Genomic DNA, 5833 nt, shown 5'->3' with positions numbered 1-5833 from the left:
GAAAATAATTCGCCTCATTGTTTAAGCCAAATGCATGAATTCCTAGACATGATACTAGGCCTTTCCTTTAATAAACTTTATATTTTAGATCCATTTTAGGTTTACAGAAAAATTGAGAAGATAGTTCAGAAAGTTCCTATATACTTTGTAAGGAGTTTCCCATATCTTACATTAGTGTGGTATTTGTTAAAATTAATGAACCAACCTTGATACATTATTGTGAACTGAAGTCCAGAATTTACTCTGATTTCTTTAGTTTTTACCTAATGTCCTTTTTTTTTTTTTTTTGGTTCCAGTATCCCACCCATTTAGTTTATATTTAATTGTCATGTCTCCTTAAGCTCCTCTTGGCTGTGACAGTTTCTAAAATTTTCCCTGTTTTTGATGACCTGAACAGTTTTTAGGAGTCAGATATCGGTCAGCTATTTAGTAGGATGCCCTTATATTGGAATTTGATGTCTTTCTCAAGATTAGACTGGGGTTATGGGTTTTGGGGGAGGAAGACCACAGAAGTAAAGTGCCATTTTCATCTCATTAAATTAAGGATTATTACTGTTGAGCTGACCTTGGTCCCCTGGCTGAGGTTGTGTTTGTTAGGTTTCTCCAATAAAGTTACGCTCCCCTTCCGTAATGTAGTCTTTGGAAGGAAGTCCCCATGCACAACCCACATTTAAGTAAGATTTATTTTTTTAACTTTCCAAAATGGGTCAAGATGCTTGTTTTGGATGAAGCAGATAAAAATGTGGAGTCAAGGGATTAAAGGTCAAATCCATGAGATTTACCAGAAATTAAATATAAGCATTAAGGTGGGCACATGATTTGTCTATAGCTAGCAGGTTGGGTTAATTGTTACAGTATAGCTGTGAAGTGCTATATTGTCCTTTCCCCCTGCTGAAAGCAATTGTTTCCTACAATCTCTGTCTAGCTCAATTCTATAGTAAGACAGGGACGCTTGGTCTCAAACATTTCTCTATGTATTATTATGAAAACTGTTATATCTGCTTAATTGATGTGTCAAAATAATTAGTTATCTCTCTCTTTTCTTTTAAGGTTGGGTTGTTTTCTGCCTTAATGTCAATCGATATGTTGGAAGTTATCAAAAAGTTCATGAGAAATCCATTTCAAATTCTAATAAAGAAGGAAGAATTGACCCTTGAAAGGACCAGTATTTTATAATATTTTTGAAAGAGGGTAATGTTTTTCTAGTTGATATACATAAAAATTATGGCCAGAATTTTTTTTTTTACCTTCTTACTTAAGCTCTGTACTAAAATTACAGAAAGTAGTAACCGTGTCTTAGTATTTATAAATAAAGCAGCAGAGTAAACACAAGAAGAGAAACAATTATACCAGATAATAAAAAAACTGAGCTGAACCTCTTTCTTAAGTCCAGGATACTTTGTTCTAAAATTTGGTGCAATAATATCTGTATTTAAGTAGAATTAATAGAATGAATTTCTAACTTGCCCCTTGCAATGGCAGGGATGAGAGTAAGAAATCAAATGGCTTTTTCTTCTGACTCTATTAACATTTTCCTCTCCTCTCTGCAATACCAGGGGCTGGGGGGGTGGGGAGGGGGGTTGGAATTACATGCTCCTTGTGGCATACAAGAGACCTACCAGTACACAGGCTGTACTTTTTCAGAACACAAGGCAGAGGGTAGACTGGCTTCTGAGAAAATGCATGCCAGGAAGTTCAGTTTCTGATGTGGTAAGAGTAGTTCTTCCCTAGTATTGCCAGTTAAGACACAGTTAATATCTAATTACTTCCTTAATAAACTGATGCAGGATGTAGTTACAATGTAGCTGTAAAGTGCTGCCTTGTCTTTACCCCTGCTCAAAATAAAACTGTTACCTTTCTAGCCCTGTCTGCCCTGGTGCTTAGCAGCCAGGGATGCGTGGTCTCAGACATGTCTATCAAGTTAAACACTGACTTGAGGGATGACTGTTGAGAATTCAGCCTTATTAATATTTTGCAGGTGGTGACAGAGAAAGAAAGAAAGAAAAAAAGAAAGAAAGAAAGAAAGAAAGAAAGAAAGAAAGAAAGAAGAAAGAAAGAAAGGCATTATCGGGAAGGAATTCAGGTATGGGACAAACCACGTTTTTTTTTTTTTGTTTTTTTTTTTTTTTTAAATTTTTTTTTAACGTTTATTTATTTTTGAGACAGAGAGAGACAGAGCACGAATGGGGGAGGGTCAGAGAGAGAGGGAGACACAGAATCCGAAACAGGCTCCAGGCTCTGAGCAGTCAGCACAGAGCCCGACGCGGGGCTCGAACCCACGGACCGCGAGATCATGACCTGAGCCGAAGTCGGAAGCCCAACCAACTGAGCCACCCAGGCGCCCCTGGGACAAACCACGTTTTGATTACTGCCAACTTACTGGTATTTCAATTCCTCATTTAATTATAGTCATCTGCCAAAAGTTGGTTTTGAGGGGAAGATTTTTAGCAGTCTTTGTCAGCTCAAGCTATGTGGGGAAATAAAGCCCACACTCCACAGTGAGCTGTATGATTTCTATGCGGTTCGTTACTGTTTGGTGGCCTGGAAGAGTGTGCAGCAGCTGCTGTTTGAATCAGAACTTGAATGTATACTACCGTGATCTCAGGCTCATGATTTTTATGTACAATGGTATCTATGGTTATAAACTATGCACCGCCCACCACTTGTGGAAACTGTATTCTCAACTGAATATTTGTCATCTTCATTGAGTATTTGCCTTTATTCTGGTGAAATAAATTTATGTGTTGTTGTTCAAGTGTGCTTCTGTTAGCCAGACAACCTTTAAAATCAGGTATATGAATGAGGACAACAATCTTATCATCTAGTAACATGGTAAGATGTATTTAAATTCTACTTGGAGAGATTCATGGTTGATCAGAACATAGTAGAAAAACAAATGTGAAATGTAGCCCAGACTTTGGATTTTGTACAATTGATATTCAAAGGAAAAATCAACAATGCTGTTAGATCCGGCTGCCTTAGCTTACACGTGAGTCCTTTTTTTTAGTCGTGTTATTCATATCTTGTGCTTTCTTGGGGATTCCTCTATAACTGGGATTTTGTTAGCATTTTCTGGTATCAATTTACATTGACACTGGCTTAGGTATAGTGGTTTTATTACTAAATAAATTATGTCTTGCTACTAATGTAAAAATAACTTTAAAAAGATATAGAGGCACCATGTCCAGCCGCAAAGGGGGCAGGAAGAAGCCCCCGAAGCAGCCCAAGAAGTAGGCCGAGGAGATGGCCAACATAAGGCGTTCAAGCAGGAGCCAAAAGAGGAGCAGAAGAAACTCCAGGAGCTAAAAGGCCAAGACCAGGCTGCAGGGAAGGGCCCCCTGGTCACAGGCAGAACTAAGAAATCTGGCAAAAAGTAAACTGTTCCTTGCGCCTGAGGCAGTGGTAATCCTTAATTCCATTCCTGTTTAAACATCTGGATTCCCTGTCATAACCCTGTTGCTGCCGATAGCTAGTAGAATGGAGTGTCTTAGATCCTGTTGTACATTTAAGAATAAACTTTTGTTTTAAAAAATCAATCATTAAAATAAAAAAGAAAGACAAAATGTAGTAGTCAACAAGAATAGATGATGAGACGGTGCTCAGAGATGGCACTGGCCTAATTTAGGACATGGTTTCACGAGTGAAACAGCATGTAGTTTGGACAAAGAGCGAGTCAGTATTTCCATATTTGTTTTTTTCTTGTTCCGGTTATTTGATATTTTAAATCGCTCCAGCCACAGCATTTTTGATTGGCTGTATTATCTGTTTTGGTATAGAGCCATGGTGGTACATATATCTCAGCCATCTGTGTTACGGTGTCTTAGGTGAACTGAGCAGAAAGCGGTGATAAGTATGGGTTATCATGACAGATCTTTGGAAGTTCCTTCCACACACACGCTATAAAAAGTTAAGTCCTAGACCAAGTCTGTCCAATAGAACTTTTGCAGCAATGAAAATATTCTATATCTGTGCTGCCCAACACAGAAGTGACAGGCCACCATGTAGCTACTGAGGTGTGGTTCATGCAACCGGTTAACTATATTTTCTATTTAATTTTAATTTCAATATCCACATGTAGCTACTGGCTATTGTATTAGACTGCCTAGTCCTAAACAATAGCTAACATTCCAGAGTTTACAGTTGCACTTTATAGTTCCAAAAGTGTGTCAAGACGAATTACGTAATTGTTCTTTTTGTTTAGTCTGTGGTGTTTACATCTGTCCCAGGCCAACAACTGCTCTTGGCTAGCCCTCTTGGGTATGGGCTTTAATTCCACTACCACAAACACAATACTGTCATCTGCTTTATAAATAATAATGCTTAAGATGCCTGATAGAATCTGATTTTGCAGCCAAAGGAATCCTTTCCACTAACTACAAAAGAAATCCTTTTTCTCTCTAGATATTGTAATTGGCATCTAGTTAGAATCACTCTATATATAATCTTGGGAAATAAACAGCCACTGATGGTTAACAAGTAGCTCATATTGTTAGTAGCTCATATTGTACTTGATAAGCAATATTCTGATTAATAATTTTTGTTTGTTCAGAATTGGCAGTGGAGGCTGATTTGGGAGGAAAGCTGTGGCCATAAACATTGAAGAAGACAAGTGGATTCTTTGTGACATTCAGACTTTCTACAATAGCACAGTGGAGGAAATGCCAATGAATGTGACTGACCTTATTTAATTCCTGGGATGAGACAGTTTTGAATGGAGCACTCGCTGTTGTGGAATAGGTGATGATAACGTCCACTGTGCTTCTTTCTTTGGGAATATTTGAAGCTCGTCTCAATGCTCATAACGGATCAAAAATACAGATTTTGATGGTAACACTACTCTTACTCGTGAGCCCATATGAGGATGGTCATTGGTTTTATCTGCTTCAGAATTAGAATATTGGAGTTGGATATGACAGATGGGGTTGTAACAATTATTCTTAGAAATTTATTTCCTAGTTCTGTAAAAATGGTTATATTGAGTGTGCTCCATCATTTAATACTATATTGTGGACTGGACAATATGTGCTGTATAAAAGCAGCCAATTGAGGTGCCTAGGTGGCCCACTTGGTTGGGCGTCCAACTTCGGCTCAGGTCATGATCTCACAGTTTGTGAGTTCAGGCCCCACATTGGGCTCTGTGCTGATGGCCATTTGTGTTACGAGTTACGTGTGCCATCAGCACAGAGCCTGGAGCCCACTTCAAGTTCTGTGTCTCTCCCTCTTTCTCTGCCTCTCCCCTGCCCATGCTCACACTGTGTCTCTCTCTCAAAAATAAATAAACTTTAAAAAAAGAAAAGAAAAGAAAAAAAGCAGCCAATTATGGGGCGCCTGGCTGGCTTAGTCAGTGGAGCATGTGACTCTTGATTTTGAGATTATAAATTTAAGCCCCAGGTTGGGTGTAGAGACTACTTAGAAATAAAATCTCTTTTAAAAAAAAGCATCCAATTATATTAAACTAGTTTATCTGCTTTTATTGCGTTAGTCATTAGACTGAATAAAACAAACTCGAAAATGTTTTTTTTTTAATAAAGTGATTTCATTTTGTATGGTATTGTGTTTTTACTTTGTAATGTTACGGCATCAGGCTGGAATGCTGGCGGGAAAACCAAGCGGCACTTGGAGACCTTGGTGGATTGGAGATTTATTTAACACTGACGGGCTCAGAGGAGACCGTTTCTCCAAAGATCTGAGCCCCGAATGTGAGCGGGAAGGGTAATTTATAGTTACCAGCTTCCATATTGGGGGGGGCGGGGGTTGGTTTTCGGGCGCTCAGCAAACAAAGAAAGAAGAACCCGGAGGAGGGGTCTCTAAGCTAGAGACCAGAGTTTGTTTT

The 5833-nt window shown here is 38.7% G+C and overlaps 3 non-coding genes and 1 pseudogene across 4 annotated transcripts; all 4 read left to right on the top strand.

Moving 5' to 3' along the window:
• The first annotated feature begins 1245 nt into the window (after positions 1-1245).
• On the top strand, positions 1246-1425 carry LOC132684498 (small nucleolar RNA SNORA81). Its single transcript, XR_009612707.1, has one exon. It is a non-coding gene; the product is annotated as a small nucleolar RNA SNORA81 (small nucleolar RNA).
• A 356-nt stretch (positions 1426-1781) lies between these two features.
• LOC132684472 (small nucleolar RNA SNORA63) lies at positions 1782-1911 on the top strand. The gene has a single exon (XR_009612683.1). It is a non-coding gene; the product is annotated as a small nucleolar RNA SNORA63 (small nucleolar RNA).
• A 502-nt stretch (positions 1912-2413) lies between these two features.
• On the top strand, positions 2414-2548 carry LOC132684479 (small nucleolar RNA SNORA4). The gene has a single exon (XR_009612689.1). It is a non-coding gene; the product is annotated as a small nucleolar RNA SNORA4 (small nucleolar RNA).
• Positions 2549-3180: 632 nt separating this feature from the next.
• Positions 3181-5542, top strand: LOC132683432 (translation machinery-associated protein 7 pseudogene; annotated as a pseudogene). Its single transcript, XR_013557967.2, has 2 exons — positions 3181-3402; positions 4550-5542. The product of XR_013557967.2 is annotated as a translation machinery-associated protein 7 pseudogene (transcript).
• Positions 5543-5833: the final 291 nt, after the last annotated feature.

Source organism: Panthera onca, chromosome C2 (assembly GCF_046562875.1).
Source record: "Panthera onca isolate mPanOnc1 chromosome C2, mPanOnc1 haplotype 2, whole genome shotgun sequence".
In the NCBI taxonomy this organism is placed as follows: domain Eukaryota; kingdom Metazoa; phylum Chordata; class Mammalia; order Carnivora; family Felidae; genus Panthera; species Panthera onca.
The sequence above is the reverse complement of the archived record's forward strand: the minus strand, read 5'-3'. Positions and strand labels throughout refer to the sequence as shown.